This window comes from Molothrus aeneus, unplaced genomic scaffold (assembly GCF_037042795.1).
Source record: "Molothrus aeneus isolate 106 unplaced genomic scaffold, BPBGC_Maene_1.0 scaffold_40, whole genome shotgun sequence".
In the NCBI taxonomy this organism is placed as follows: Eukaryota; Metazoa; Chordata; class Aves; order Passeriformes; family Icteridae; genus Molothrus; species Molothrus aeneus.
Window position 1 is genome coordinate 1337878 of NW_027099068.1, and position 11371 is coordinate 1349248.

An 11371-nucleotide genomic window follows, 5' to 3' on the forward strand; every position below is an offset into this window, starting at 1 on the left:
TATGAACATCCAAGCAGCTCAGCAGTTCTCTGACTGCCTCCTCCTGGATAACAGGGGCCCATTCTGCTCCCTGATGCTCTTCTATGATGCTGTAGCTGCTCAATGACCTCACACAACAAACTCTGTGATGTCATAGCCCAATCTGTGATCTCACAGAACCCACTCTGTGCTGTCACACAGCCCCTTGCTGACATCCCAGCTGCTCTGTGCCTCTATGACACAGCCACAGAGGCGCCACTGTGACACAGCCCCCTCTGGGACATCCTACAGCCCCTGCCAGTGCTGAGCCCCTGGGAGCTCTGTCTATGCCCTGCTGGTGTCCCTGAGGGGCCCTGGCAGTGCCCCAGCCCTGCTGGGCTGTGCACAGGAGCTGCTCCTGGCCAGAGCTGTCTCTCTGCAGCGCTGCTGCCCTTGCCAGGAGCTGCCTCTGGGCCAGGAGCCCGGCCCAGCTCAGCAGCACAGACACAGCACCAGGACTGTAATGACCCTCGGGGGCTTTGGTGCTCTTTGCATCAGAGCCAGTCCCTCAGAGTGGGCTCAAAGACTTCTCAAGAACTCAAAATCAGATTCCAAGTCCAAACTTTCTTGAACTTTTAATGGGTCTCACTGAGGGACAGGACTGAGAAAGTGTCCCTAAGTTCCAAGTAGAGCAGAATACTGGAGATAGTAATGATAGCTGGGGACAAGCAAGGGAAAGGTGTCTCTGGTGCTGAGCAAACCTGGATGTGTTTCAGGAATGCAAAGGGCCAAGGCCTGAGCCCCAGCCCTGGCCAGGCAGATCCTGTCCCTCCCTCCTTGCTCAGGGCTCTTCCCGGGATGGGCACTGGCATGTGGGGATGGGCAATGCCAAGGGCAGGAGCATGGGGCGGCCCCTGCCAGGCTGCTGAGCAGGGACAAGGAGGCCATGAGGCCCCAGGCCTGCAAGGGTCACTTGTCCCCTCCTCACGGCTCAGGCCCAGGCCCAGCAGCCATGGCCAAGGTGCTGCCCAAGTTGGCTCTGGCAGGGCTGTCTTGCAGCTGCTGCCCATCCCTGTGCCCTGTGCAGCCCAGGCTGTCCTACGGTGTCCCTGCCCTGCGTCTCTGTCCCTGCAGGCTCTCGGCATCCCCTGGCTGCCCCAGCTGGCTGGGCCCTTCCTTTGCTGGCAGCTCTGCCTCCTGCCTGCCCCTGCCTGCCCACACAAAGCCTTGGGCTGCTCCAGGCTCCTGCTGGGGACGTGCTGCACCACAGCCCTGCCCTGGCAGGGAAATTCCTTTCTCCTGGTGCCACTCTGGGCCTCCCCAGCTGCCCTTGTGCTGCATTCCGCCCCAGCGAGGGCCACAACAACTCCCCCGGCCCCGGAGTCTCAGACCTCAGGCAGCCACTGGTGACCAACAGGGACAGGAATGCAACAGGATGGATCCGGCTTTAGCAAAATCCAGGACCCTCTCTTGAGCCCGGGAACAAGACAAGAAATGAGGGGCGAGCCGGGTCATGGGTTTCACATGACAGGGTAGGGGTGGAGTTTAGGGTCAGGGTCCAATAGCAGGAGGAGCAGGGGACTGCAAATGGGTGGATCAAGGAGCACAACCAATGGAAAAAAATAAGGTGGGGACACTGCAGTAGAATTTAAAGCAATGAGGGCACAGAAAAGGAAGAACATTCTGGGGCCATTCCTATTTTGGCCAGATGGGGTGGAGTGTCTTTTCCCGGGCTTGCAGGGCCACGCTCCACAGGGTGGAGGGGTGGAATCTTCGTTCAATCACGCCCCTCGCCCGATGCTCTCTGTCTGGGTAGAATCCCCGCTGCCTGGGGCGGGGGCGCTCCACACCCTTGGTGCCATTCTTTCTTTCTCTGCCTGTTTCATACAATGAAGAAAAACTCCAGCATCTGTGGAACCACCCTCCAATTCCTTTCAGGCTACTCCTGTCCTCAGTCTGCACACAACTGAGCCCAGAGCCATCAGCCTCTACATACATCCTGGTTATGTGGTGAGGCCTCCCAACCCCATCTTGGGAGATTTTTGGGTCCTCAACGTGGTCTTTGTAAATGGAAACAGTGGTCAAAGTTATTTTCTCACAGATCTTGCAGTGACAGAACAAGGGTCAATATCTTTGTTACAGATCAGTAATGCCATGGTTGACTCTCCCAAGTAAGGGGCAAATATTAAGTATATGTTAAGAGAAGTTTTGCAGCTGTATAGTTATGTTTTCCCTCTCCCTTGCATTGTTATCACAGGGTGGCCTCAGTAGCTGGGGCACTTGGGAGGGTCGGCTTGTTACTATGGCAGTACCTGACCTCCAATCCAGCTGTGAGAAAGTGATCTGAGCACCACTGTGAAATAAACACAGGCAGGAGACTTTTCTCCTTTTTAATGCCTTTATTACAAGTGATGAGCTCTGGGGGGAGAGCTGACGGGTTCACGCTCACACTGCCACTGCTCCCAGTGGTGACTTGGAGGAGGAGGAAGAGTGCAGCTTTGTCCACTGGTCTGTGGCCAGAGCTGGGGATTCCATCCTCATGGGAGTGTCAGGAAAAATCCCTTGTTCACTTTTTCAGTTTCACTCCCAGGGTCCTGCCTGTAGCTGAGGTCCTTCCTTGGCGAGGGCAAGGGGCAAAGAAAGGGTCTCAGCATCTCTGCAGGCTCTGGGCTTTGTTCCTCACATCCAGACATCACTTTGATCTCTTAATTCTGTGTTGGTTCATTGTTTTTGGGGTCTTTTGGTAAGTTTGGAGGGGTGGCTGTCCCGTGGCATGCTGGCTCCAAGGTCATTTGCATGCCCTCCCATGTCCCCCTGCCATGTCATCCACCTGGCAGCAGTCAGGGTGGTACTGACAAAAGGAGTAGGTAACTAAAAGGACTGCTGATTACAATAACAAACAGTTAGAACTCCATCCTGGCAGCAACTGGTCCAACCTGTTCACTCTGCCACCTTTTAAAAAAACCTGGCAGCTTTTTCTACTTATAACAGTCCCCCCACTTTTTCTTTGATCGGGCTTAAACTTAAGCTCGCATCAACTTGCAATTTCTGACTCATAAGCACAGAATTTCCTTAATTTTTTGTATTGATTATAAATTTCTTGAACACTCTGATAATCATGGCTACTTAACTTTGTTCCCTTTCCTGGTTTCTTCAGGTTAACTTTTTTAGAGATCTTTAGGTTGGTCTGCCTGGCAGATACTACCATTTTAATGAAGCAGGGAAGTAAGCATAGTAAAAGAGCAAACCAGCAAGTGTACACACAGTGAAGAAAGCTACTTTTTTCCACCAATCTCCTTTGAAAGTCCATAGGTTATCCCAGCAACTGGAATCAAGTGTAGGAGTCCGTTCTTGGTTACTTACACATGCTAGTTTTTTATCTTGTTGGAGAGGTTTCTAATGATTGCTCTCTTCATCTCTAATACTGCCTGAAGCCTGATGATTCTGTTTAACATGGATATCGGGGCCCGATAACCCCAGGACCCATCTTGAGCCCAGGTGGCTGGGCCATAAGTCTTGATAATTTTTCTTGGGGTCCAAACCTGGCTCTTAGAATCTTGGATTCTGCCAATTTCTATTGCATTTTGCCTCTTCTGTTTGGTTTCTCTTAAATCATTGTGTATAGGAACTCCTAAACTTGATCCAGTTTCTTTGGGTAATAAGAAGAAAGCTGGTTTTATCATTCTAGCGGTGCAGCTGCCAGACCAGCTTCTCGGCAATTTAGTGCATTCTATAGTACTATAGATCAAAAACTGGTGTTTAGGGGCTCCCCAAAAATGTGTTTTTAGCTTCTGTTGGACATTCCCAATATTTAGAAATGTCTTTCATTCTCCAAAAGGGGTTTATCCCTTCTTCAATACATTCATAAAATTCATATGCTTCATGGTAGATACACTTGTTCTTTTCTTTCCTTTCAACAGACCAAAATCTATTTGGATCTCCTGATCCACCAGGTAGCAGAGTTCTTTACTGCTAGATACCTTTTACAGACCATTCTTTTTACTGGCCTATTGTACCCTTTAATACTAAATTCTGAGTTATTCTGTATCCAATTTAAGATTTCTAATAGCCTTAGATTAATTTTTTCCCATGGCCAAATTTCAGTCATCTGGGTACAAACTCGACAATCGGTTAAATTTAGTTCGTGGCTGACTCTTTCTACTGAATCTTCTATGAAAAGGTTCTTACCTCGGGGTATCTCTAAATGGTCTTGTTTTCTTATTGCTTTTACCTTCTCTTTCTCTTTGACCAGATCTACCAGGCTTGCTTCAGCAGCATCACATTCAAAGCGCAACCAGGCTTCTCCTACAGGGCACTGTCCCAGGAGTTGCTGCCTAAAAGTGGCGGTATTCTGGGCTGTCCAATACATTCTCTTATCTTCTTGACAAAGGACCAATTGGGAGAAGTTAGCACAATTAGGGTTAGAATTGATGGACTCTAGACAAGGAGCTCACTTCTTCCTCCTCATAGAGGGGTTGGTAGCACTCACTGCACGGCTCTCCTGGGCTCCCCAGAGCTCCACCAGCAATTAGAGCCATCATTACTACCCTTCCCAAGAGTCCGGTATGGGTCATCTTGCACAGCCTGCCCACCCAGCCTTGCCTCTTGGGGACTTTGCTGAGAAGAAGCTTCCAAGCTCTTTAGAGTCCCTTCTGTGATAAACGAGTCCACTGGATTTAAGGATCATATAATTATTTTTATTATTATGCAAGTGAGAATAAGCAAAGTTCAGCGCTGGGCGGCCGGGAGTCTCCGCTCCTCTAGGCTCGCGCCGTTCCTATCCCCAAAGTTCGCCTTTTATTGCCTTCTTCTCCCAGGGATGACGTGGTCTGTCTTTTGAGCTTGCTCATTCAGTTGCTAGGGGGTCTTTTTCTGCCTTCTGGTGGTCATGGGATGAAGGCTCCAAGTCTTCCTCTTTAACCGCTGAGTGAACTTTCCCTTATAAGGCATATCTAGACAGTGGAATTTTCAGAACACTGTACGATTCCTGCAAGCCTTAGCAATTCTTGCGAGTTTAAGGATTGTTGTTACAGCCTTCCTCTGTGACCTCTGGGTGAACTTTTCCTTATAAGGTGTATCTTTACCATGGAATTCCCAAAGCACTATACAATTCCTGCAAGCTAAGCAACCATATGTGGCTGCACATTTAAGAATCAAGTGGTTTTAGCTATTTAGTCATTGCTTTTATATTGTATAATTATTTAGCTATTGATTTAATTAATGAACAAACGTATTGCTACTTATTACAATCCCCCTTTTTTTTTTTACCAATTTTGTTAATTAAATCTTTTTAGTTCCTTCCTAGCAAGCATTAACTGAGTTTCCTCATCAGTTAAGCTATGTGCACTAATTATAGATGCTAATTTCCTTAGCTTTTTCATCATATTCCAATTCATAACAAATAGAACTGCTGACAAAATAAAACCAAGCACAATCAGAATCAAAAGAACAACAATGGGATGGCATATACTGTTTAGGACACCTGTGGTAGTAGGAGCCCACCCGAACAGGGTATCCCACCACCTGTGCTCGCCATCTTGCTTTACCCTCTCTATAACCCGGTGTATTTTTCCTACGTCATGATGAACAGTCACTAGGGTTTTCTGTCCGCTTTCCTTGATTCTCTCGAGGATTTGGATCAGGTCTTGATGGAGCATCAGTTGTCTCACTAGAGTGAAGTTCATCCCAGTCGGGGTGGGCATTAGCTTGTGAAGCAGTGTGTAGTTGGATTGTAATAGATGATGAGAGGTGACTTTAGCTTCATAAGTGATATCACACCCTGTAATCTTAGTCAAGTTACAAGCACAGAAGTTTGAGTGATTCTTTGTATCCACCACAATATTATCTACAAGCACAGAAGCACAAATAGTTCTAAAACACGCACATCCATTGCCTATGTATATAAGAACTGTTTTAGAAGTCTCGTTAGGACGAATCTCAAAATGACAGATGTTTTGCTCCATGTCTAAACAGATATCTTGAGCTATAATTACATTGCCTTCACAGATGAACCCCAATTGTTCTCGGATAATACAAGATTCCAAATCAACAGTTTGCCATTTGTCATCAAACTGATGGGCCCATCCCCTATGTTCTATAGGATAGAGAACAGTTCTGTCATGGTTTATCCCTAATGCAACAACAGGAAAAACTAGATGTACAGAGGCATTGCATATGGTCAAGACAAAAGCAGTAGCTGTATTTGAAATAGCATTATAGGTAAAATTCACCAGTTTCCACCACGATTGGAATTCTCTTTCAAAACTGGTGGCATTGTCCCAGATTATTTTCTGAATTTCTTTGGGGAAAGTGCCTTCCTTGTCTTCTCTTATAATCGAGGCAGAAACTGACTGCATCCACAATTGTGCCTGGATAGAGCTGAGAGCTAAGGAAACATTATTTTGTGCAGCACTGAGTGCATCAATCACTAATTTGTGATCGTTCACATTTACTCTTTCCCAATTTGGCAAAATGTTTGACAGCATCCACTGCTGTGTCCCCAAGGCTAACAGAGATGACTTCCGTGGTTGCTGTAATTTGGACAGATCTCTAGTCATAGCAGCCAATTTGTTCATTAGTACTTCCGAATCAATGCTATTCAGAATTCCCAATCCTGTACCTAGAACACCGGTCACATCTCTAAGTTTCCTTGGTTTAAAGGAGCTGCATTTCCAGAGCCAAATGGTTCAGCCTTCAAAGGATGTTTGCAAAAATGGAGAACAAGCTGGCTGGATGTCTGAAACATTGGTCTGCATCAGCAGTTCAACCTGTTTGAGAGACCATGCTGGATTGAATAATATTTGTTGTTGACCAGTTTTCCTGATTATATAAGGTCCAATTTTGAAAATTTTTGGGGTGAGTATGACTGGTGGTGCGGGTGGAGTGGTGATATTGTGAGGTTCAGCAGTGGTAGAGTGCGTTTTAGTATCTATTATAAATTTAAAAGAAAGACGCTGTGTATCTTTCGACCAGAGACAGACTACTTCTGCAGTGTAAGTTAATGTGAAGATTTGCCAGCAGTCTCGTGTTATTGGGTATGCACAATCTGCTATTTGTTTATCCTCCTGACCCATGGAAACACTGATAGCAATTGCGTTAGTATGGTCAGACCCATTAACCATTCGACATCCAATATTAATTTGTTCTCCCACTACTCCTTGAAGCTGCCAGGTTTTCTGCTTCTTCCATTCGTGTCTAGCGTGTGGCAGACTGTCATGCAGTACTAATGTTAGTAAACTTAAACCTGTGGTATTCCCCATAGATCCGGTAGATTGCAAAAAGGCCTGAGACCAGTCAGGGGTTAGGGTCCATTTACTTAGGGGGATCATGTTCTCTTTGTAAAGCTGATGAGGGTTTCCCCAGGCAACCGGGAGGCTCAGGGTTATAATAATTAAGGTAGCTCGCCAAGCAGGGCAGGGTCCTAGCAACAAATTTCTTTCTCCTTTCGTACTCATATCTCTTTTACCTGGGGCTTTCCTGTGCTCCGTTCCTGTTCCTGTGGTCCATTGCTCTCCCCCACTACTCCTTACCTCTCTGCCTCGCCTGCCAGCTCGGGTGCGTCGGTCTGCAGGGATCATTATCTTCTCGGCAGCAGGGGTAGTCTTCAGGGGTGCCTTATTTGGGCTTTCTCCTTAACTCCTGCCCCCACTCCTAAGGGCAGGCTGTCAGGCCTCCAGGCAAAGGGTCTCTTGCAAAGGATTTCTTTGATTTTACGACGGACTCTGCCGTCCCTAGCGAGCTTTACAGGGCCTGAGTCCCACACCTACTTAGGGTCCACCCTCTGCCTTGTATTCACTTTCTTCTGTCTTCCTAGAGTTATGTCGTTCTTCCCTACGTTCTCTACGTTTTTGTTGTTTATAAACTTGGGAATAGCAGCGAATCGTGCTATTCCACTCGTCAGGCCTCACTTGCCACCCCAGAGGAACATGGATTCCCTTCTTACACAAGGTAGTTAATATGACTGTCTGGTTTTGGCGTGTGATCCTATGCAATTGGTGCTGGAATTCCCATGCCAGGGCCCAATCTCTTCTCTGTTCTAGATTTTCAACTAGTGACGCTGCTTCTCTGTTGGGGATCTCCCGCTCTCCAGGGATCCTTATAAATTCTCTTAAGGCTCTTAATGGATTTGCTCTTCTCCAATCCCAATCACAAGTAAGACACCATGCACTCCCCACCAAATGTGACTGGAGAATCCACCATTTATCTTTACAGCCCCCGCAAAAGATTTTTACCCATGCCCGACAAGAAGATTCCTGACATTTAAGACACTCGGTGTAATTGAATAATTCTCGCCTCACTTCAGCCACTACTGAAAGAGCAAGCGTCAGTTCATTCCAGGTTTTCCACGGCAGAAGGCACTTGAACTCCTGTTCCAGTTCCTGTAGGGGTTTTCTTACCAAGAGTCTCAATCAGTATAGTTCTCTGTCCCCTAATTCAGCCATTCACGTTCCCAGCTGGCGCAGGTCCCTGTGCCTTCCAAAGGGTTGGCCGTAGATCTCCAGGGCGACTGGTCAGCTCCCAGGGGTGTCTGCAGTGATGGGTCCTTTCACTCAACTGGCATGTGTCCAGCCTTTTTCAGCAGTTGGGATGGCTGTTTCTGTGGTAAACAGGACAACATAGGGACCTTCCCATTGGGGTGTTAGGGATGTCTCTTTCCAAGTCTTAATTAGGAGCCTACCTCCGGGTTTAAGCTTATGCATTATTATATCCAAAGGGGGTCTTTGTACCAATAGCCCTTTTCATTTTAATTCCTCCCTCCGTTTCATTAACTGTTGTATGTAACCCTGAATTTGACTATCTTGAATGCAAGGATGGTTCCCCGGGAGTTCTAAGTCATAAGGCATTCCATAAAGCATTTCAAAGGGAGAGATTCCCACATCCGTCCTAGGCTGGGTTCTGATGTTTAACAATGCCATGGGTAAACATCTGACCCAAGACATTTTAGTTTCTACCATGAGCTTGGTGAGTTGCTTCTTGATTTCTCCATTTGCCCTTTCCACCCTCCCTGAGCTTTGAGGGTGCCAAGGGGTGTGATATTGCCATTTAGTGCCTCAGGCCCTGGTTACCTCTCTCAGTACTTTGTTTGCAAAATGGGGACCTCTATCAGAGTCTAATATTTCTACTAGTCCATACCTAGGGATTATTTCTTCCAGCAGGGTTTTAATCACCACATTTTCAGTAGCCCACGATGTAGGATATGCTTCTGCAAAGTGGTTTAGATGGTCTACCAGTACCAATAAGTACTTGTATCTCCCTACTTTTTGTAGCTCGGGGAAATCTATTAGTACATGTGAAAAAGGTCGGTGTGCTAATTCCCTTCCTCCTGGAATCCTTTCTCGAGCCTGATGTCTGTTAACTCTTTGGCATGTTATACATCCCCTAACTACTTGTTTTGCTATATCATAAATTCCTATCCACATGTACTTAATAGTAAACTGATCTACTAAGGCTTGGGTTCCCCAATGAGTCTGGTCATGCAGCTGCTGCACTATTCTTCGGGCCATAGATTTTGGCAGTACTTCCCTATCGTCTGGCAATTTTCGAATACCCCCATTCTCTTTTATTCCCATTTTGTCTAATTTCTCCTTTTCCTGGGCTGTAAAGCTCAGGACTCGAACTTTCTCATCATCTCGCGTTCTCCTTATCCCCTGATCCTGGAATTTTCTGAGAGCAGCTTCCTTTGCCTCTCTGTCTGCTCTGTTGTTTCCTCTGATCAAATGGGAGAGACCCTTCTGATGTCCTTTAACATGTACTATTGCTATTTTCTTTGGGCCTCTTAAAGCTTGTAGTACCTGAGTAATTAGTTCCTAATGTATTAATTCTCTTCCTCGGGAGTTTATTAACCCTCTTTCTTCCCAAATTTTCCCAAAAGTATGTAACACTCCAAAGGCGTATTTTGAGTCCATGTAGATGGTCCCAACCTTAGCTTCCAAGAATTTTAGAGCCCGCAATACTGCATACAGCTCACAGGCCTGGGCTGACCAACTAGGACTCAAAGGTCCAGATTCTATTATTTCCAAATTTTCACCTCCTACAATCGCATATCCAGAAATTCGCTTTCCCTCAACAACTCTAGAGGACCCATCCACAAATAACCTTTCTCCCTCCTCCAGTTCTTCCTCTTCGAGGTCCGGCCTAATTTTTGTTTGTTTTTCTATGCTATGTAGGCAGTCATGAGTTAAATTCTCCTGTGGATCTCCAAACAAGAATTCAGCGGGGTTTTGCAGAGAGGTGGTTGCAAGTATCAACCGATGGGATGACACTTGCCCTCGTATTTCAGAAGTCTTGAGTCTGTTATCCATTTTTCTGCCTCTTGTTGCAATACTGCCCGTATGTTATGGGGGGTAAAGACTTTCAGTTCTCCTCCACAGGTAATTTTGAGAGCTTCTTCCACTAAGAGGGCTGTTGCCACTATAATCTGCAAACATGTTGGCCATCCTCTACTTACAGGATCTGGTATTTTAGAAATAAATGCTACTGGTTTTCGACTGCCGGCCCAGTCCTGAGTACCCAGTACCCCAAATGCTACCCCTGCCTCAGTGTTAACAAACAAATAACCCTAACCCTAACCCTAACCCTAACCAACCTGACTTTCAGCTGTTTTTCTTCAATATTTATATTTATTCCTAATCCCACCATTAAATCTCTTCCTAATAAATTTTAATCAGCGTCAGGGACCAGTAGCAGTGATCCTACCCCTATTTTCTTCTCTGATTCTATTAAGACATCTTTAATTACAGGAACCTTGAAGGGTTCTCCTTTTGCCTCAATAACCTGTACTGTGGAAGGTGGAATTTTACATCCCGGGGGCAAAGATTGAACTGTTGATCTCTCAGCCCCTGTATCTACAAGGAAGGTTATAGGGGTTTGTGGGGACCCACCTTAAGTTTTACCAAGGGCTCCGATGACATTTGGGTCCCCAATAGATAGAGCCCTTGACCCCCCTAATCCTCTTTGAACATTTTCTCATCCCTAAGCCTCTTTCGGCATTCCCTCTTCATGTGTCCTTTTCCACCACAATAATAGCACACTGTTCCTTCTCTCCCTCCAGTTGGGGGTCCTCCAAAATCCCGGGGACCTCTCCTCATGCCATTTCTTTCTCGTGGTGGAAGGTTGTTTCGCTGTCCCTCCCTGACTGCTGCCACCATCATCCGAACTTGTCTTTTGTGTGCCTCGTCTGCCTGTCTAACATATACCTTCTGAGCCTCCCTGAGCAATTCATCAAGTCCTCTGTCCTGCCAATCCTCTAACTTTTCTAATTTCTTTCAAACATCCTCCCATGATTTGGCTACAAACTGTGTTTTAAGGAGCGCTTGCCCCATTGGCGTCTCTGCGTCCACCCCTGAGTATAACTGAGAACTCTTCCTTAATCTTTCCAACCATTCAGTGGGGGTCTCATCTTTTCCTTGGCACT